At 46.9% G+C, this 22,073-nt stretch overlaps 1 long non-coding RNA gene across 1 annotated transcript; it reads right to left on the bottom strand.

The window, feature by feature from the left end:
* Positions 1–1,017: 1,017 nt before the first annotated feature.
* LOC123191156 (uncharacterized) lies at positions 1,018–5,174 on the bottom strand. Its single transcript, XR_006496723.1, has 4 exons — positions 3,407–5,174; positions 2,771–2,820; positions 1,953–2,059; positions 1,018–1,359 (listed from the first exon to the last, which is right to left on the bottom strand). It is a non-coding gene; the product is annotated as an uncharacterized lncRNA (long non-coding RNA).
* Positions 5,175–22,073: the final 16,899 nt, after the last annotated feature.

Below are 22,073 nucleotides of genomic sequence, written 5' to 3'. Positions count from 1 at the left end.
TCCGCACTCTGCGTGCCGTCCCTCGATCATCCTCGGCTCCACTTTGAAAGTCTTGAGCCATAATCCGAAGTGAGGGGTAACACGGAGGAACGCTTCACACACGACGATGAATGAGGAAATATGAAGGATGGACTCCGGAGCTAAGTCATGGAATTCCAGCCCGTAATAAAACAGCAGCCCCCTCACAAAGGAATCCATTGGGAAGCCTAACCCCCGAAGGAAGTGAGACATGAACACCACACTCTCACCGGGCTGGAGACTGGGAACGACCTGCCCTTGAGCAGGCAACCTGTGCGAAATTTCACCGGTCAGGAACTTAGCCTCCCTTAACTTTAGCACGTCCTCCTCCGTGTCACGGAGGAGGGCGTCCATCGGCCTTGAAGGTCAAAGCCGGACATTGTCGAAGGTCCAAAGCACCTGGAATCACTACACCACGGTCAAGTTTTGGCAACACATATATCTGTTGGCATATGGGACCTTTGCCAACACATAACTTGTAGCTAACACATATGCTGACAGAAGATAAAAGAGTCGGAGGACTTGCTGTGGGCAAAGGTATTGCCGACAAAAGTTCACTTGCCGACACTTTTTTAATCAGCATACACCCTACCTATGCTGATAGAAAATCTGTCAATGTACACCCTACATACGCCGACAGATGGACTATCCGTGCACACCCTACATACGCCGGCAGATGGACTGTCCGTGCACACCCTACTTATGCCGACACTCAACCTGTCTAGCAAGGTCTTCACCATTGCCGACACTTGAATTGTTTAGAAAGGTCTTCGCCATTGTTGACACTTACTCTGCATGGCTTGGGGTGTACCTTGGGCGACACTTTCTCAGTTGGAATGTTTTTCCCAACAAATAAATTGCTGGTAAGATGGTGTACAGCCAAAACAACAATTCCCAACAAATAAATTGCTGGTAAGATGGTGTACAGCCAAAACAACAATTGGATACTGCTCATGTTCAAATATTACACAATGCTCCAATGTTCGCAAACATTGATAATATGTTCACAAACATACATATATATTGATCACAAGTTAAAAAACAAGACAACATTGACAAAGCAAAGTTTGGCCATCTTGACCACCATCAAGAAACACAAGTCACATAAAAGGACCACTATGTGTTATTCTAAAAGAATTGAAACACGAAATGGTCCAAAAAACTTAAAAGTCAAATCCATGGCCACAAGATTTCTACTCCACAACACTTGAAGCGCCAAATGGTCCAGAACGCACATAAGATTCATGATTACAAGTTGGCTAGTCCGAAATACTACAAACGACCAAATGCTACATAAGACTACGAAGTCATCACATCCATGCGCACTAGGTGGCTGAGTACCTAAAAATATTCCACAAGATCTTAATGATAAGCGAATAATGAAACTATGCTCACTTAGTATCTGACAAAAGTGCAAATATCATTTCGTACTAACACCTAATTAAGACATAGACATGTATCAAATGTTTTACGCCAAAGTGGATTCATAAGAAATATTACCAATATCAAGGAAAATTGTCATAGGTATCCTGAGGCTTTGGGTCAAATTCTCATACGTTCAAACTGAATGTGACTGCCAACATGTGATGTGCTACTCACGTGTAGATATGAGAAAATGCATGGGTGTACCCCCAACAATTTTGCACATTTCATAGTTTGAAAATAATTATCAAAAATAATTGTGGTTGTATGTTATCTGATGAAGTAGAACCAAAATGTACAGCTTCAGACAAAAAAACTACAGTATGGTGATGTTCTGTATATGCCATGTGATCTTCAGTTTTGTATACATATTGATCTATGCTAATTCCTAAGGAATGTATGTGGGCATCAAATAACATCATGTGATTTTTATATTTTCAATTTTAAAACTGCAGTGTGCATATTTCCGAGACAAAAACAAAAAACTTATTGTATGCAATATGTTGTAGTACCTGCATGTCCTTGCACATCAGTTGCCTTCTTTTCATCCTTGATTTACAAAAATAATCGTTACTTTTTAATAGGTCTTCTAATAGACAATTGATGAAATCCTTGTATTCTACATTCAAATGAAACATTATAGAGGTTAAGTATAATAGAACTATAATGAAATCATAGCACACAATCTTTATTGCAAAAAAGGAAGTCCAAAAAATGTCTACACATGAAGCTCCAGCCAAACATGGCTCACAAATGATGTTCAAGTAATATTAGGCCATCACCAGAATGAACATGAACATCTCATAAAACCACCATGTACCACCATTATTAAGATTGAAGTACTGTCTTATTCTTGAACCAGATTGCCATTATTAAGATTGAAGTCCTCGTCCTCCTACAGCTTACAGCCCTAAGTGGGATAATAGGCTATAATTAGTTATAAATCAGCTCAAACTTGCAACAAACTAGCCATCTTTTCCATTCTAAACAGGCATCTTAGCGTGAATACCTTTCTACAGTGAGTTACATATCTACTCAAACCTGCTACGAACTAGGTTGGAATTTAATGGGCTACATGCCAGCTACAAAAAATAAGTGGCACTCCATAATTATTATAAATAACTCCATAGACATTATCCATCGCAATATTAGGTTATTGGCGCAAACTAAATGGCAGCTAGAAAAACGGAGGCAAAAAATGCCTGCCCTGGAAGCACAAAATATGCTTCAGGACAAACACAAACTGCGATATCCACTTCTTGCTAGTCAGGAAGACAGCTCCAACACAGCGCCTTAGTCTACATCATTGAAAATATGGATGCTCCATGACCTTTCATTGCAGAGATCCTCTTTGTTGGCTCGTCCTTACTGCCGCATTTTCTGCAAGGATCAGAACCGTAAGTTAGTACAAGATTCTTACAAGAACCCCTCTTCTTCTCTGTTTTTCTGCAAGGATCGAGTAGCACGGATACACATGTCAAGACTAATACAGTAGACAGTTTTGAGAAGTTCCAGTGAGGGTACTCTCAAAAAAAAGTAGGATACTCGTGCAAGTTTGGGAGCTTGCCTACCCCTGGCCATACATCATCATCCCGACTGCCCGACAATCTAGCATTCAAAAACTAAGATAGCCCATCTACTTTCAATACCTCCTACTAACGCCAATTCAATAACGAACATAGTCCATCTATATTCGATACCTCCTACTAACGCCAATCGATAAGATAATTAGCATGTGGCAACGTGTGTGGCTTTAAGGAACTCAGGGTCCCCGTACTAGAGTAAGGATCCACGAATGAGTTTAGATGTGTCACGAATAGATCAAGGAAGGGGAATAGTGCAGAATCAGCCATGATCAGGTGCAATAATGCTAATAGAAGCAGTTGGAAATTTCAGTTGCTCGGCAAAACCCACTGAAAAACTAAGCACCATAAGCCCAGACCAAGCTTCAGAAATTCAAAATTACCTCAACAATATTGTACAGATATAGGCCTAGATTCTCCAAATTCAGGGCCCTGCATGCTCTCTAATGTTCTTGCTTTTATTTATCTGAAAATACTTGTGTATACAACATAAAAGTGAAGTACACACCTCAGAAAAAAATACAAGACTCCAGACCAGAAGAAAGAGTAAACATCAACATAAAACTAAAGAGTATAGGCATAGTTGAACCAAATTGGAGAATATATCGATGTACTGTCAGCAAGGTAACACATTACAGCTAAAAATATGTATCTCTTTGGAGGAAAAAGTAATTAAACTATGAATATCAGCTGCACAGCCTCTATCATTCATGGTGTATGGCCAATACCTCTACGCCACACTATAGAAGCTTACTTCCTATTATCTTTTATGTATAGATCTGTGTAGATATCACCAATTGTAGTAGCAATAGATGCTCTATCCAGCAGCAATGTGTAGAAAACTTCTGATAAATAATGGTCAATCCATCATCAAAATATGACTGGATTGAAAATCAGAGGATTATAAGACAAAGGAAAAAGAACAATCAAGGGGGGTTACACCAAATGCAAACCAAGAAAGAACGTTCTGTGCTCAGTTTCAAGTTATCACATATCCCCTCGACTACAATTAGATGGGTATCACTGTACCAGCCAAAGTGAGAAAATAAGACAACACATTAGTTGGAGGAAAAAGTAATTAAACTATGAATATCAGCTGCTCTCTCTACAGGAAAATGATGGCCATATCATCACTATAGCTGGTGACACGCATCTGATTAACTCATGATGCCGGTGCAGACCTAGAATTCAGAAACTTGGAATCTTAGAATTAAGGAGCTAAAGCACCATGTCCATCTAACCATCGATCTGAGCAACGAATTAAAAAATAGAACAAAGCAAGGTATGATCTTTTTACTGCTCAGTGGTATACGGATCCAACTAGTAATCTTCGTAATACTACGCCATATTATCAAACAAAAAGGGGCAGATTAAGTGAGCAGGAACCAGGTCTTGCTTCAGATCAACATGTCCAAACCACTCCCGCAGCTACCAACGGTACAACTCTCAAGTTGCAGCAAACTAGCAAGTCGATCTACTGACACATGGTGGTACTCACGGCTGAAAGAACAACAGCAAAGAAACCAAATTGGGGATCCCACCATTTGGGGGGGGGGGGGGGGGGGGGAGAACGGTGGCGGCAAGGACGAGGGTGACGCTGGAGCGCGAGGACGCCGACGGCAGGGCGGCTGGGACGTAGGTGGTGGAGCGACGGCAGGGATGGGGGCATGGAGCGCGAGGGCGGCGGCAGGGAAGTGGGGAATGGAATGGGGTGAATGTCCTCGATTTGAGATGGAGACCTAGCAGCAGCAGATCCGGCTGCAACGGGAGCCCGGAGATGGAGCCCCGGCAACAGCAGGTGCGGCAGCAAAGGGAGCCCGGAGATGGCCTGTAGTAGCAGGGACGGGGATTGGGGAGGAAGACGGCAGGGTGTCAGGGGAGGGGGCAAGGACGGCAGTTAGATCTGGAGAGGACGGCGGCTCGATCTCGGAATGGAGCTCGGGGGGGAGTACAAGGACGGGTGGATGTCGGGGTGGAGCTCGGGGGCGAGGGAGTGCGAGCTCCGAGACGACGGCTTGACGACGGGGGTGGACGCGAGGCCGCGGCAGGACTGTGGATCGAGCACGAGGGCGGCGGCGGCGGCAGGCACGGGTTAGGGTCGGAGTTGGGGATATTTTGCACGGGGTGGAGGATATTTTGCACGAACACCCGGAAGTTTCCCCCTCGCGCCGAAATCGCGCGCCACAAGTTCCCAACCATCAGTCTATTAACACGTGTCCACCTACGCCCACACTTAGACCGTGTCCATACACCCTATGTATACCGACACATTTTAAGTCGCTAAGTACCCATCTATGCCGATCAAAAAACTGTTAAGATCCACATATATGCCGACACATAGCATGTTATTAACCAATTACTGACAGATACATTGATGCTACGAGATTGCCGACTCTTAGTATGTCCACGATGATGTACCTTCGCCGACACATGATTCGAAGACAAAGCTTAAAACCTATGCTGACAGTTATTCTGTGAAGATCATTGGACCTTTGCCCATAAAAATGTGTCACGTAAGCTCTACCGTGGTGTAGTGAATCTGGAGCCTAGGGTGTTGGAACTCAAGGCGACGGGCGAACTCGTTTGAGATTGGAAAAAGAAGTAAGGCATTGGTCTCTTTATAAGAGGTTGAATACCAAGAGCCCTCCCCGTAACCGTTTGGGACTCGCCTTTAATCGAGGAAACGTGCTAACGGGCACGATTGGGTTACCCACGTCCGTATTGATGAGAATCCCGTAAAAGGGGGACACGATCTCTGCTTTGACAAGACGTGCCAAGGAAACCTCCTCGCAAAACGTGTTGAGATGGAAAAGTAGAAACGATTCGTAAAGGACTTGGCCGTAGTGTGATGACGCACTGCGGAATATGTCAGCAGATTTGATTTGTGTTAATATTATTCTCTCTATGGCAATATGTGGAAACTTATTTTGCAGAGCCGGACATCACTCTTGGTGTTTACAATCTTCTATAAAAACTTGGAGGAGGAACCCGCCTTGCAATGCCGAAGACAATCTGTGAGCCGGACTCGTCGTCATTGAAGCCTGGTTCAAGGGCTACTGAGGGAGTCCTAGATTAGGGGGTGTTCGAATAGCCGGACTATACCTTCAGCCGGACTCCAGGACTATGAAGATACAAGAGTGAAGACTTCATCCCGTGTCCGGATGGGACTTTCCTTGGCGTGGAAGGTAAGCTTGGCGATGCGGATATTCAAGATCTCCTACCATTGTAATTGACTCTGTGTAACCCTAACCCTATCCGGTGTCTATATAAACCGGAGGGTTTTAGTCTGTAGGACAACTCCATCACACAACAATCATACCATAGGCTAGCTTCTAGGGTTTAGCCTCCTTGATCTCGTGGTAGATCTACTCTTGTACTACCCATATCTTCAATATTAATCAAGCATGAGTAGGGTTTTACCTCCATCGAGAGGGCCCGAACCTGGGTAAAAATATCGTGTCCCTTGCCTCATGTTACCATCCGGCCTAGACGCACAGTTCGGGACCCCCTACACGAGATCCGCCGGTTTTGACACCGACACAGACCATGTTAACGAGGTCAACAATGGAAGCAGAACTCACAACACTAGATACTACTACGGTCGAAGCAGATTGGCTTCGCTGGCTCCTGAATAACTTGTCGGTTGTTGAGAAACCTGTACCGGGTATCCTTATGAACTTCGACAATCAAACTGTGATCACGAAAGTGAGCAGCTCAAAGGATAACATGAAGTCTTCAAGACATGTCCAGAGAAGGCTAAAGTCTGTCAGGAAAATGAGAAACTCCGGAGTTATTGCATTGGATTATATCCAAACATCTAAAAATCTGGCAGATCCTTTTACTAAGGGTCTATCACTTAACGTGATACACAATGCATCAGGGGAGATGGGTATGAGACCCACAATATGAGTTGTTCACCGTGGTAACCTATTCTTTGTGATCGGAGATCCTGTGAATTAGATGTGGAGGACAAGCTGTTGATCAACTGAGAGGAGAGTATCCTTACTATTAACAATACCACTTCATGAAGATGCAATGCTCTCCTAAAACTGCATGGCAGGTTGATGTATATCTTAATGTGTTCTAAGTGGCTCATTGAAGCAGAGATGGCGTCCTGCAGAACATCTTTTGAAGAACGCACCTATATGAGTCTGATTGTTAAACGTCGCAATCTATGGGATTAGGGTTCTCTCTAGTAAACTTATGAAAGGTCTCGGAGTATGCCGCATAAGCTCCACCCGCGGGGAAGACCCACGGTAGCCACGTATCGGTCAAGGCTTCATGTGAAGCTAAATTCGCAGAAAACTTGCAGTTCAAGGCCCAGTCCACTGTCCAAGTTGCTTACTAGTGTAGCATAGAGTTCTAGGTGGAAGTTCAACTTAACAGTCTCCACTATAGTACCGATATATAAAATAGTGTTTCGGAACCAAAGTCAAATTTTGTGTGCCTCTGGGATCTTGTGGGGGATTGCTGGAATTTTGTCTATTTTGGGCCTAGCCCAATAGCAGTTTCAGAAATTCCTAATAAGTCCTAGAGGCCCACGCAGCCCATTCATGCAAGGCAAGAGGAGGAACTAAAGTTTAGTCCCACATTGCTAGTTTAGAGGGAGTTGGACCTCTTTATAAGGGGGGCTCTTTCTCCACATGTATGACGATGAGAACAAGAGGGACATCCACACGCGCTCCTCCTCCGTCGCCCGCCTCGCCACGCCACGCCACGCCCTGCCCTGCCATGCCACGCCACACCTCGTCACGACGCGCCGCGGGTTGCGGGAATGAGCCGAGCTGTCGTGGATATGGGACACGAGTATCCTCATGGAGGTAGGCCCCGGCCCATCATGGGAGGTGGCCCAACAGGCCGACTTAAACAGTTTGAATAAGACCTGGATTGCTATCCGTCTTGTAATAGAATAGTCATAATTCCACTAGGACTCCACATGTAACCCGCCCCTTCAACATATATAAGGAGGGGCAGGGCACCCCAAGAGGGACAGGAAACAAGAAACAATATCTAGGGCTAGACACAAAGAGGAGAGCCGGCTTACGGCGACTCCCTCATGATCATAATGAGACTTAGCCACAAACGGCATGTAGGGTTATTACCGGATGATGTTTCCCGGGGCCCGAAGCTGTCTAAATCCTCGTCTTGTGTGTTGCGTCTCTCGATTCCGCTCAACCCCTTCAAGCTACCACATAGATGCGTTGGCCTCGCGACTAAGTCCTTACATTAGGACATCTGCCGTGACAATTCCACAACAGTTGGCGCCCATCGTGGGGCTATCGCACGATGGTTTCAAGTTCTTGGAGGGCCGCTTTGAAGGACTCAAGGGCTATGCTGTGGGCCGGATGACTAAGAGTCGTCACGGCAAGCTCTACATCGACGACGCAGGCTGGGGCCCCGAGGCCGGCTCAATTGAGTATGGGTACCGGGTCCCCTTTGGTAGCATACACGTTTTCATTGGCAAGATCGGTGAACTGGGCCCTGAGCCGGACATCTGCACCGACCTCGTCGAAACAGCTCAGCGTGCGCAATCCGCCCAGGTTAAACCAGCCATGAAGCATGCCTTCGTGGGAGTTATCCATGGAGGAAGTTATGAGGATGGATCGGAATCTGGTGGCGAGACCGTCGTTTACTCCGGCGACGAGTCGTCAACCGGAGAAACTGAATCTTTGTATCAGCTACAAGATGGCCGGCTTGGGGGCTGTTCCGATGGCGACAGTATTCCGGACCCCTCCGATCTGCCCAACCAGGTTGGAATATTCATGGCTGGTACACAAGCAGTGCTTCATTCTTCGACCGCTATGGCAATGTTCTCCGATTCAGTAGCGGCGACGGCTGCCGGGGCAGGAGGCCCTGTGCGCCCGCCGGCTCAAGTTTTATCGGATCTGTTTGATGCGTTGGCTGCGCTCATGGCAGAGGCTAACCCGGCGGACCAGGACGCTCACAACGCGGAGATTGCAACGGTGAGGGAACAGATCACTCAGGCCAAGGCAGACCTAGCAGCTGAAAATACCAGGATGGCTGCAGAGCGGGCCGCTTTGGATGCGCAGGCTTATAAGCTCATGTTGGATCAAAGCGCGTCGCATGAAGTCATGAAGAGGAAATACAAATCCCGTTTGCCTCCGGTCTTCGAAGCCAGAGATCTCTTCGATACCCCGGGGGCGGGAACAAGTAATCCACCAGTGGTAAACCAGACGGAAGCACCTGGGACGGGCGCGCCGGTTCAGCCCCGTTTGATAGATCTACCTTGTCATAACATTGTTGTACCTCAGGCTGTTTCAACACCTCCGGTTCACTACTCCAACCCGATGGACAATCTCGTTGCAGCTGCTGCACGGCTGGAGGCCATTCCAATTGAAGGTGACTCGCCGCAGGCGGTAGAGACACGCCGGGTCGAGGAGCTTCTTAGGACAGCTTTGGTCCAACAGGAAGCATATTCGTACAGCCGCGACCGGATCCACTCGACCCCTCTTCCAAGATGGAGCTATAGCAGGCATATGGATGAACCGGCCGTGTCAAGCAATGAACGACATGGAGCACCCCGCGGCAACAACCCGGTGGGTGCTGCTGATAACGCTCAGGAAGTGGTGGACCGGGCCCGAGCGCGCAGGGAGGCCGAGTTAGCCGCACAGTATCAGGCTCGGCAGCTTACGCCGGTTCGTCCAACTACCTCGGTCGAGCCCGGAGTTTCCTCTAGTTCTTTGGGGGTGCCTTGCCTTGTCCCTCTTTACGCAATGTGCGCCTGCCCAAGGATTTCAAGGGCCCGCGCAAGGTACCAAATTACATGGCAGATCAACCTCCAAAGACATGGGTGGAGAGCTATGAGATGGCCATGGAGATGCTTGATGTGGATGATGCGGCGTGTGCGAAGTACTTCACCATGATGCTCGAAGGAATGGCCCGTACTTGGTTAAAAAGCTTACCAGCCAATTCTATCAGTTCATGGGCCCAATTACGAGCCCGGTTTATCAGTAATTTCAAGGATACATGTAAGGAGCCTATGTCGATAGTGGACTTAGCTGCCTGTGTCTAGGAGGAAGGAGAATCAACGACTCATTGGGTGCACCGGGTCTCACAAGTTCTGCATTCATCAGATCGCATCAACGCTGACACCGCGATTATAACCCTAGAGGGCAATTGCCGGTTTGAGCCCCTAAAACTGAAGTTATGACGGATGAAGCGCCATTGCACTGACATGGGGACTCTCATGGCTGCCTTGGTGAAGTATGCTGATTCGGATAGTACCAAGGATCCCGAGTCTGATGATGACAAGACAGGGAAGGGAAAGAAGAACAGCAACTCCAAAGTTCAGCAGCATCACTTAGCAGGTAATGGTAGCGGAGGCAAGCGTAAAGCAGATGGCAACATGGACTTCATGGCTAATACCAACGCGTAGGACAAGGGCCAGCGACGCAAGGGTAAACCGCCGAATCGCAGTGGAGCGCCTAATCCTAATCCGGGCCGCTTAAACTATCTATTGAACCAGCCCTGTCCAAAGCATGGGACGAAGGAGGTGCCAGCAAACCACCTTTGGAAGGATTGCTACATTATGCAGGAGTTCAAAAATTCTAATGCTTTCCGGTATGATCACGGCTCTGGCGGTGGCTCAGGATCCGGGCCGGGTTACGGTGGAGGAAATCCCGGTTCAGGATTTAATGGTAATCCGGGCGGACATAACAATCAAAATAATCAGAATAACCAGGATGGATACAACCAGCAGCAGCAGCAGTCAGGTTACCAGAGAAACCCAAAGCAGTTGAATAGTGGGCAGTACCATGTCTTCACCACTAGCTTGGACAAGCGAGACCGGAAGGTTCAGAAGCGGGCAGTCAACTCTGTTGAACCGGCCGTACCCCGTTATCTATGCTGGTCTGAACAACCAATCATATGGAGAAGAGAGGATCACCCTCCCCGGGTTGACAATCCGGGTCAGTTGGCTTTAGTGGTGGCGCCTCAGGTGGGAGGTTACAAGTTCACCAAGGTACACATGGATGGAGGGAGCATCATTAATATCTTGTATTATGAGACCTTCCGTCGTATGGGACTAACAGATAAAAATCTCAAACCATCCAATACGGTGTTCCATGGTGTGGTACCTAGCAAGTCAGCATATCCTGTTTGTAAGATAGCTCTGGAAGTGGCCTTTGGAGATGATTATGATTCCAGATCGGAGACATTGACGTTTGAAATGGTAAAAATCCAAAGTCCATATCACGCCCTGTTTGGGCGACCGGCCTACGCCAAGTTTATGACACGGCCCTGTTATGTGTACTTGCAGCTCAAGATGCCGGGTCACAAGGGGACAATAACGGTTCACAGAAGCCATAAAGTCGCTTTGGAGTGCGAGGAAGGAGATGCGGCCTATGCAGAGTCGGTTTGTGCCACTGAGGAGCTGAAGTACTATAAGGACAATGTTGATCTGGCGGACATGACTCCATCGAAGAAGCCAACTACGGAGCATGATCCGGCCCTGAAATTCAAATCGGCAGCTGAGACTAAGCTTATTGACTTCGTGCCTGGCGATTCATCCAAGCAGTTCAGCATCAGTGCCAACCTGGATCCAAAATAGGAAAGCGCGCTCATCGAGTTCATCCGTGAGAATCGGGACATTTTTGCATGGAAGCCCTCTGACATGCCAGGTGTACCGAGACAACTCGCTGAGCACACTCTTAATGTGGATCCTAAGTACAAACCGGTGAAACAGTTCCTCCGCCGGTTTAACGAAGAAAGACGCAAAGCTATTGGCGAAGAGGTCACCAGGCTCTTGGCAGCTGGCTTTATTGTTGAAGTTTTCCACCCTGAGTGGCTGGCTAATCCGGTGCTGGTCCTTAAGAAAAACGGCACCTGGCACATGTGTGCGGATTACACAGATCTTAATAAAGCTTGTCCAGCAGATCCTTTTGTCCTCCCCCGTATTGATCAAATTATTGATGCTACGGCGGGTTGCGAGCGTTTGAGTTTTCTGGATGCATATTCTGGTTATCATCAGATCAAGATGGCAGTTAAGGACCAGGAGAAGACGGCGTTCATAACTCCCTTTGGAGCCTTCTGCTATGTATCTATGCCCTTTGGGCTCAAGAGTGCCCAGGCAACTTATCAACGGTGTGTATAAAATTGCCTTCACAAACAGATTGGTCGTAATGTACATGCTTACGTGGATGATATTGTGGTTAAGTCAAGGAAGAAGGAGACTCTGGTTGACGATTTGAAGGAAACCTTTGATAACCTGAGGATGTGCAAGATGACGCTCAATCCGGCCAAATGTGTTTTCGGTGTACCGGCAGGCAAGTTATTGGGCTTTTTGGTGTCCAACAGGGGAATCGAGGCTAATCCGGAGAAGATCACAGCCATCACCTCCCTGGCTAAACCTAAGTGTATTAATGATGTTCAACGCCTGGCAGGCCGAATTGCCGCGTTGAGCCGGTTTATCAGCTGCCTTGGTCAGAAGGCAATCCCTTTGTATCAGATGTTGAAGAAGACGGATCAATTTGTCTGGAGTTCTGCTGCTAATAAGGCATTTGAGGACTTAAAGCGGCAATTGGCCAATCTGTCTGTGCTCGCCGCTCCCATTGACAAGGAGCCGTTGCTGCTATATGTTGCCGCTAATGCTCGTGCGGTCAGTGTGGCTATTGTGGTGGAGCGGAAGGAGGCGGGCAAGGAGCACCCGGTTCAACGTCTGGTCTATTATATCAGCGAGGTACTTATTGAGTCCAAGTAAAGGTATCCGCATTGGCAGAAGCTGGTATATGGAGTTTTTATGGCAAGCCGGAAGCTTAAGCAATACTTTCAAGGGCACCCCATTACGGTGGTCAGTTCTACTCCCTTGGGCGATATTATCCAGAACCGGGAAGCGACTGGCCGGATTGCTAAGTGGGCTATAGAACTCGGGCCACACGGGTAGAAGTACATGCCTCGGACGGCGGTGAAGTCTCAAGCACTTGTTGATTTCATCAATGATTGGACGGAGCTGCAAGCGCCTGAAGAGAAGCCGGATCACACATATTGGACCATCCATTTTGACGGATCCAGACAATTGGAGGGCTCGGGGGCTGCAGTCGTATTAACTTCCCCACGAGGTGATAAGTTTTGTTACATTCTCCGCTTAATGTTCCCTTGTACTAACAATGCAGCTGAGTACGAAGCCTTGCTCCATGGTCTCCGGATGGCTAAGGAGATGAATCTAAGCCGAGTTAAGTGCTTCGGTGACTCGGACCTGGTGGCTCAACAGGTGTCTGGCACTTGGGATTCCAAAGACCCACTCATGGCTGCATATCGTCGTGAGGTGGATATTGTTGCAAGTCACTTCAAGGGTTATCAGGTGGACCATGTGGACCGCCGGAAGAATGAAGCGGCGGACGCTTTAAGCCGGCTGGGCTCTCAACGTAAACCGGTCCCGCCTAATGTTTTTCTTGATGTGCTGCACAACCCGTCGGTCAAGCTCCCTGGTGAAGCGGATTTGGCTATTCCTGATCCGGAGGCTCAATTGGTGGCAGCTCTTCACGTCATTCCGGATTGGACGCTTCCTTATCTTGCATACATGAACCGGGGCGAGTTACCAGAGGATGAGACTCTGGCCCGAAAAATAATCCGGCGGTCCAAGTCCATGACTATTGTCAATGGCGAGTTGCATCATTGCAGTGTATCAGGTGCGTTTCAACGCTGTGTGTCTCCTGAAGAAGTCTGCGAAATTTTACATGAGATCCACGAAGGAGATTGTGGTCATCACGCCGGTTCAAAATCTTTGGTAGCTAAAGCGTTCCGCCATGGCTTTTATTGGTTGACTGCTCATGCTAATGCGGAAGATCTTGTCAAGCGATGTGATGGTTGCCAAAAGTTTTCAAGACGTGCTCATGTGTCGGCTCAAGAATTGAGGATGATTCCAATCACTTGGCTGTTTGCAACTTGGGGGCTGGATATGGTTGGACCTTTCAAAAGCTCGAAGGATAAGAAGACCCACCTCCTGGTGGCGGTTGACAAATTTACAAAGTGGGTGGAGGCAGAACCTGTTAGCAAGTGTGATGCGGCCACGGCGGTTCAGTTCATCAAAAAGGTGATTTTCCGGTTTGGCTTTCCACACAGTATCATCACAGATAATGGTACCAATTTGTCTAAGGGTGCCATGAAGGAGTTCTGCGAACGTGAGCACATCCGGCTTGACGTTTCATCAGTAGCCCACCCACAGTCCAATGGTCAAGCAGAACGGGCTAATCAAGAGATCTTGAGAGGCATCAAACCCCGGCTTATGGTTCCTTTGCAGAGAACACCGGGTTGTTGGGTAGAAGAGTTACCATCTGTGTTATGGAGCATCAATACTACACCCAACAGATCAACAGGATACACACCGTTCTTCATGGTCTACCGAGCGGAGGCGGTTCTCCCCAGTGATATCCGTCACGACTCACCTCGTGTGGCGGCTTATGTTGAAGCGGACAATGAGACGGCACGGCAAGATGCTTTGGACCTGTTGGATGAAGAGCGTGACATAGCAGCTGCCCGCTCGGTGATTTACCAACAGGATCTTCATCGTTATCACAGTCGCCGAGTCAGAACCAGAACCTTTCAAGAAGGAGATTTGGTGCTTCGGCTCATCCAAGATCAGACTGATATGCATAAGTTATCCCACCTTGGGAGGGACCTTTCGTGGTCAGCAAGAATCTGCACAACGGGTCATACTATTTGATCGATATTCGAGAGCATAAAGACTCACTTACATCAGAGGAGGAGACCAACAGGCCGTGGAACATAGCTCATCTTCGGCCTTACTATACCTGAGCCATCGGCTCTACCTATGTACATATTATGACAGTGTATATATTATGATCAATACAATAAACCGGAGCCTCAGCTAAAGCGGGGTCTCTGTTCTTTTACATCATGCGTGGTTACATGGAGTTGTTCTGTCTTAAAGCGGCCTCCGGTTTACCCCTTGAATTTGCTTTTCAAAAAGCTCTATGATATCCCTTGGGGGCTTGGTCGTGTCCAAACCAATGCAACACCTTTTGATAGGCGAAAGCCACCAGATCACTGGGGGACATGGTCATGTCTGAACCAATCACGCCTCTTGATCGGCCTAAGGCCACAGAATCACTTGGGGGCTTGGTCAAACCCGAACCATTGCCACACCTCTTGATCGGCATAAATGCCACGGTTTCATTTGGAGACCTGGCTGACTTGAACCATAGCCACACCTATCGGAGGCTTGGTCGTGTTCGACCATGGTAATGCCATCTGATCGGCTCAAATAAGCCTCTTTTTACAAACAGTTTTATCATTGCCTTTGCTTAAAATATTCTTTGATACATGTTAATTTATGATTGTTGCGTTTTTAAACCGACAAAGTTTTAAACCAGTTCAACTGTCTATTGACAAGAACACGGTCCGTTTTTAATTCGAAGGCTATTTGCTCGGTTTGATTTTTTATTCGCATCCCATTATGGAATGCGCACGGTGGTGTTGAGTTCTTGAAGGGATTTCTCTTGAGGATCGAGAAATTCACGATTAGCCGGATGAAGAAGAACCAGCGCGGAAGAATCGTGCAGGATGACCCGGCATGGGAATTTTTTTAGCAAAACCAACGTGTTCATCGTTTTATGATCAGAGTCGTGATTAATTCTACTGGGGGTTGCATGCGGCCGCCGCAGGCGCCGTACGGATCCGCTAGCCAGATCGTCTTGGAGGATGGCCGCAAATCGCCAATCTGAAACTGGCAAGACTTTCCGCTGCAAACAGTCCAAATGCTACCCTAAACACCGAAGCATATCAGATTAAGTCCCGAGCCGCGTTCTGTTTTGATGGCCGTACAATTTTCAAATCGGAGCGATTCATGCTGTTCCACGTCATCGAATAAAAAAAGAAGGACCACTAAAGAGTGGCCGGAGCACGGAAGTTGATGGGCGTACGTGGCCAATCGTGCGTACATGTGCTTGGGTTACACCAATGAAAAAAAAAGGTGGATCACGACCCGGAAGCGGATAACGACCCCGACCCGGATTGACCGCATCGGGCTGCCTCTGTTGCTTCCAGCTTCTCCCGCGGTCGCCTCTGCGAGGAGCTCACCCGCCGTCTTCGAGTCGCCGGCGCCTCGACACTTTCCTCCGGCTGCGTCCAAGTCACTGAATCGCCAAGCCGTCCTCCTCAGCACACCGTCTGCCGAGCCGCCTCAGCTTCGTTCCTCTGCTGTGAGCCAGTCTCTGCGAATCTCGCCTGCGAGCAGCCCACACCAACGCCGGGTCCGCTCGGATTCGCCAACACCGCCTCGTCTGAACCCATCCGCAGCCCTGGCCATGCCTCGTAGTCACATCAAGCCACTATTGCCGGACGGACCTCCGACTATCGCTCTGTCACGGCCCCCGCTGCACCGGCGCTTGTCAACCCACCGCCGGCTCATATCAGCCACACTTCGCCGCTTCTGCTTGAGTCTCCATGCACCGAGTCGCCGCCACCTCGACCGTAACCTGCCGCATCGCTCCTCTACCACGGTCGACCGCTGCCGCTGCCCCTCATCTTGAGTCGCATCACGACCCATGGCTGGTCTGGACTCCACCGCCCGTCCGAGTCATTGCTGAGCCTCGTCTTCCGTCCAAGTCGCCGCCGCGCGGTCTCAACCATCGCCAGGGCCTCCCCTCACATCGAGCTGCCGCGGGGCAGGCCCTGACGTTGAGCCGGCCTGGCCCTGAGCCGCCCTGGCCCCGCTCTACTTCACCTCCTCCGACCGCTGCATCAAGCTACCATCATGGCGAGTCGCCGGCCGCATCAAGCTGCCTTTGTTGGGGCTCCCCTACAAGAAACTGCCCCGGATTCCTCTGCCACTATGGGTCGCGAGTCGCCTCCCGTCTGAGTCGCTGTCGCATCTTGCCTCCCGTCCGAGTCACCATTAGGCCTCGCCTCCCGTTCGAGTCGCCCTCGTGCATCGCCTTGACTACAGCAGAGGCAGGCTATCGCACTCCGACGACCAGCCGCCTCCGCCTTAAGCTGCCAGTGCGCTGCCTCCATCCCCGAGGCGCCCTTACCCCATTGACCCGCCAGCCCTTCGCTTCTATGTCCTACGAGCTGCCCCAGCATTTGAGCAAATTGAAAAAGGGAATCATACGGAGTCAGGCCTCGAAGAAAACCTCAAAAGGACTTGACCCTTAAACAAAGGATAAGTTGCGTTCAACATGATGAGTACTGGAGATCTGACGTTGATATTATTGAGGAGGTCCATTACCTTGACTGAAGGTGCAAGTAAGAGCAGAAAGCATGAGTCCGAGAAAACTCCACTGATGCTCACGACTTCTGTCGTGAATCACCACGCCGTCTAGGCCACTGTGGCTTCGTCTCCGTCGAGTTGCCTTCGCCAGCCTGCGATTTCCACTGCCTCGTCGACCCCAACGGTCCGCTGGCTTATGCCACATCATAAAAACAAGCTAAGTCACTTTTATATTTAAATTTCAGTTTTTTCGGTCAATTAAATATATCCGGCACCTTTGAGTTAATCTCGGGGGTTATCGTTTCTTCTCATAAAGTTGACTCGTAAGGTTACCAAAGAGGACTACTTGCCACGATGCACAGTTCAGACATGGGTGCCCTACATATCAGCGAAATAATTTTATGTTCGTTCTTTACTAAGTCAGATGCAACTTGTAACCGACCAAGTAGTGGGTATGGTATTGTCAATCGACTCTGATACCTATCATGGACTTTGTCTACCCTGAACATATCATATTCCATGAAAAAAGTCCACGCGAAAGCCTACTTAGTCGAGTCGAATGATTAACAACTTGAACACAAGTTGACAAAGTCATTGAAATTATTATTTAATTTTGTTTTATACATCACAAACGGTGTAATGCATTCATGTGTTTTATTTCAGGAACAAAGTGCCTCAAGACGACTCCTCGAGTTGCCTCGAGCCTCGGGGGCTATCAAGCCAGAATTTGTGAAAAAATGGACTTTGTTCGTTACCAAAACACAAGTTCATAGACCACCGGGTTGTTAAAAGCCTAAACAAACCCGGCGCTCGGGGGCTACAGATGATATACATGCTATTGGGGTTGGAAAAAAAATTCAGAAAGACCCGGCTTGGAGACATAATCCAGCCTGGGAGGACAACCCGACAACATCAACGTCGATGCTTCATGACCCGGCAATCTCTTCATCCACATTTCGCATCCATTACATCAACGACCCGACAAAAAGCTCCGCGTTCAAGGAAGACAAAAGCATCAACAAAATCAAGACCTTCCGCCCGACTCTTCGAGTCACCCGAAAGCTCAGGGGCTACTGTCGTGGATATGGGACACGGGTATCCTCCTGGAGGTAGGCCGCGGCCCATCATGGGAGGTGGCCCAGCAGGCCGACTTAAACAGTTTGAATAAGACCTGGATTGCTATCCGTCTTGTAATAAAATAGTCCTAATTCCACTAGGACTCCACATGTAACCCGCCCCTTCAACATATATAAGGAGGGGCAGGGCACCCCAAGAGGGACAGGAAACAAGAAACAATATCTACGGCTAGACACAAAGAGGAGAGCCGGCTTACGGCGACTCCCTCATGATCATAATGAGACCTAGCCACAAACAGCATGTAGGGTTATTACCGGATGATGTTTCCCAGGGCCTAAAGCTGTCTAAATCCTCGTCTTGTGTGTTGCGTCTCTCGATTCCGCTCAACCCCTTCAATCTACCACATAGATGCGTTGGCCTCGCGACTAAGTCCTTACATTAGGACATCTGCCGTGACAATTCCACAATACGAGCCGATGTCTAAATTTTTGGCACGCACGACGGGTATACGAAAGGTTATGCGGGAGCTGAAACGTTTTGTCTGTAGTGGACACTGAATTTGAACGGCTCACCTCTTCGGCTGAAGTCTGTTCGCTTCGTCTACCTCTGTTTCTTCACCTCCCGTCACAGCCTGTTCGCCTCCTTATCATGTGCCTATATAAGAGAGGTCGCTCCTCTCCAGAGTGACACACCAGACGATCCTCTTCCTATCACCATAAATTCCCGAGCACTGCGCTGGTGCTACGATCTTCCCCATCCCGACTTGCGGCGTGCACCGCAGGTCAGGACAGTAGGCCTCCGAAACCACACCTTTTGAGTCATGTACGGGAGAAGGGTGATAAGATTTTTGGGGAGCGCTCAGCACGACTACTGACTTCTTCATCACGGACGCCCCGGACTCCGACGACTACTTCCCTGACGACGACTTCTTCCCCGACGTCGACAACCTCCTCGACGACATGGTTGGCGAGGACACCGACCCCAAGACCGGTGCTTCTGCTTCCGTTCCATATGTTCTTATGCTCTTTCTGTTAGAGGTTCTGTCACAACTTCTTGTTCTAGTGTCTGTCACAACTCTGATCAATTTACATAGGCATAACCAATCTTCACGCTACTTTTTTACTCTTTATGTATAACCCGTGGTTGCTCAAGTAGTACTATAAGATGCCTTTTTTTTCTTCCGGGGTATTTGCTTATTTTGGCTATTCTATCATGATCTGGTACTTACCTGTCCAGCATGTCTATGTATAATATTTTATATAGTAAAATGTATTTCCAAACGAAACATTTACTTGACTTGATGCTCACTAATCTTATATTTACTAATTGGAGGCACCATTCAAGTAATCTTATTAATCCACATCATTAGTATTAATTACACCGTTGGATTGTAGAATATACATTCAGGATAAAAGGAAAACATATGTAACATAGATGGTACCGACGTCACATAAAAAAGGCATATGACACGTCCACCTTAGCGAATAAAAAGGAAAAAAAGGTACTCTGTTTCCTCAAAAAAAGGAATCCTACAACCATAAAGAGTCCAATCCAACGGAAAAAGGGGACAAACTCCACGATGCACGCAAAAGTCACGTCCATGAATAAATTTTCAGAAAAACTAACGCCCACACGTGTGGGCGTTTGCACATCGCCCACACGCCTCCATCATCACTCATTTTGCCACGTATGAATAGATGACATCAGCAGAAATCTTTTTGCTTTTCGGCTTAATAATGTTTTATCTCTTAATTAAAAAAGCGAATTAAAAATTCGTTTTCACCATTAAATCCGTCTCGACGAGATCTTCAAAACTAGACCCCATGTTGATATGTTTCGACGAATGTACAGAAGTTGCCATGATGTTTACAATATAGTTGCCATAGTGCTTAAACTAAAGTTGCCATGTGGCAATTTTAGTTTGTAGATCATGGCAATTTTAGTTTTTTGATGATGGCAATTCCAGTACTTTGACCATGAAAATATTTTTTGTATGAACCATGGCAATTTTAAGTGCATGTATCATGGCAATTTTAGTTTATGGTGCATGGCAAGTCAGTTTTTTAATTCCTCGTTTTATAATATGTCAAAAATTACTTTTAAATGTAAAAGAAAATAACTGAAACATATCATGGCAACTTCAGTGTAAACACCATGGCAATTCATGTGCAATAGACATGGCAACTTTTAACCAAAAAAATAATTCGTCAAAATATATTGATATGAGATCTAGTTTCGAAGATCTCGTCGCGAGGGATTTAAAGGTGAAAACGGATCTTTAATTGAATTTTTCATTTAAGAGATAAAACATTTTAAAAACTGAAAATTCAAAAAGATTATCGCATGCATGTATGCGATGACGTGACAATCTATCTGCATTCGACGTGTGGCAGCTATCGACGTCCCAAATTTTTGGCCAAGTAAAATCTAGGTGGACTCCTATACATGATCGCCCATAAACAAAAGTTCAGCGTGACACAACCAGAAAAGAGACATCCTATACGGCTATACATGATCACCCGTAAATAAACAAAATAACAGACGTATGTGTGACTCGATCCAATCTATCAAAGCAAATGATGAACGACTAAAAAAAGATGAGCAGCGTCCCTGAAAAAAATAGTGTACAATGTCGTGTCAGAAAAAAAATGTACAGCGTCCTATCATGCATGTTTTCCCAGCACGTTTGCTTTGTTGAAAAAAAAAACACCAACACGTGACTAGATCTAATCTGTCAAAAGGAAAGATGAACGACTAAAAAAAGATGAAAAGCGTTCCGTAAACAAAACAATGTACTGCAGCCTGTCAAAAAGAAAAAAAGATGCAGAGCGTCCTATCATGCATGTTCTCCCAGAAGCATGCTTCCTTTCTTGAACATCAAAGAGTCATGCCGATTGTAAAAGAAATCGATTGATATATGCCTCAGTTATTCCTCGGAGCATGAAAGCAGAAGCAATGAGAATTAAGGCACATGAGAATAGGCAACCTTGATCAACTGCGCCAATAACGTCCTCCTGTACGCCGCCGGCTGCCCGCCACATCCGGTGTCTCCGAATGTGACGCGTCAGTTATATGTCTCTCGATGCGAAGTACAGATCATGCATGCAGATTGGCCAATGTGCTACTACTAAACTTGCGTGAAGTGTGTGTCTGCTATTGTCCAATCTGCATGTACATATGGTTCGTTCCAAAATGCGTTTATAACTTAGTAAATGGTATGTATCTTTCTTTTTAATCTACTATACTCATGATGAATAAATGAGTGGTGAACTATATTTTTTTTCTTGGAGCATGGGTTGGCATGATTCTTCCAAGTATGGATATATATATTCTGATACTTAATCAATTTTCTTTTAAAGATTTGTTATACGACATGTAAACCCAAATTGATTTCTATGCGTGCATATATTAAGATAATAATAAATTTTACCGAGTTATGGTTATATATGTTTTTTGGCCTAAAATTTGGGATCTTAAATTTTCCTAGAATTATCATTTTTTTCATGATGAGACTTGATTAATTTTTTATTCGAGATTGGTTATTTCCGAAAAAAATAAGGGAAACTAGAAGGGGAAAATTTCTGTAATAGGAAAACATGATAACAATTCAATGAATTTTTTCTAAAAAAACACGATAATTATCTCCCTAAGGTGCAAACAGATAAACTTCCATCCGTTTAAACGTTACATATGAATTATGCTATATTAAATTGTAAAATGAAGACGGCACTGCAAATTTTCTATTGATATAGTACTAGCCCGTGCCGTAGCACTGGTTGACGACT

Source organism: Triticum aestivum, chromosome 2A (genome assembly GCF_018294505.1).
Source record: "Triticum aestivum cultivar Chinese Spring chromosome 2A, IWGSC CS RefSeq v2.1, whole genome shotgun sequence".
NCBI classification, from domain to species: Eukaryota; Viridiplantae; Streptophyta; class Magnoliopsida; order Poales; family Poaceae; genus Triticum; species Triticum aestivum.
The sequence above is the reverse complement of the archived record's forward strand: the minus strand, read 5'-3'. Positions and strand labels throughout refer to the sequence as shown.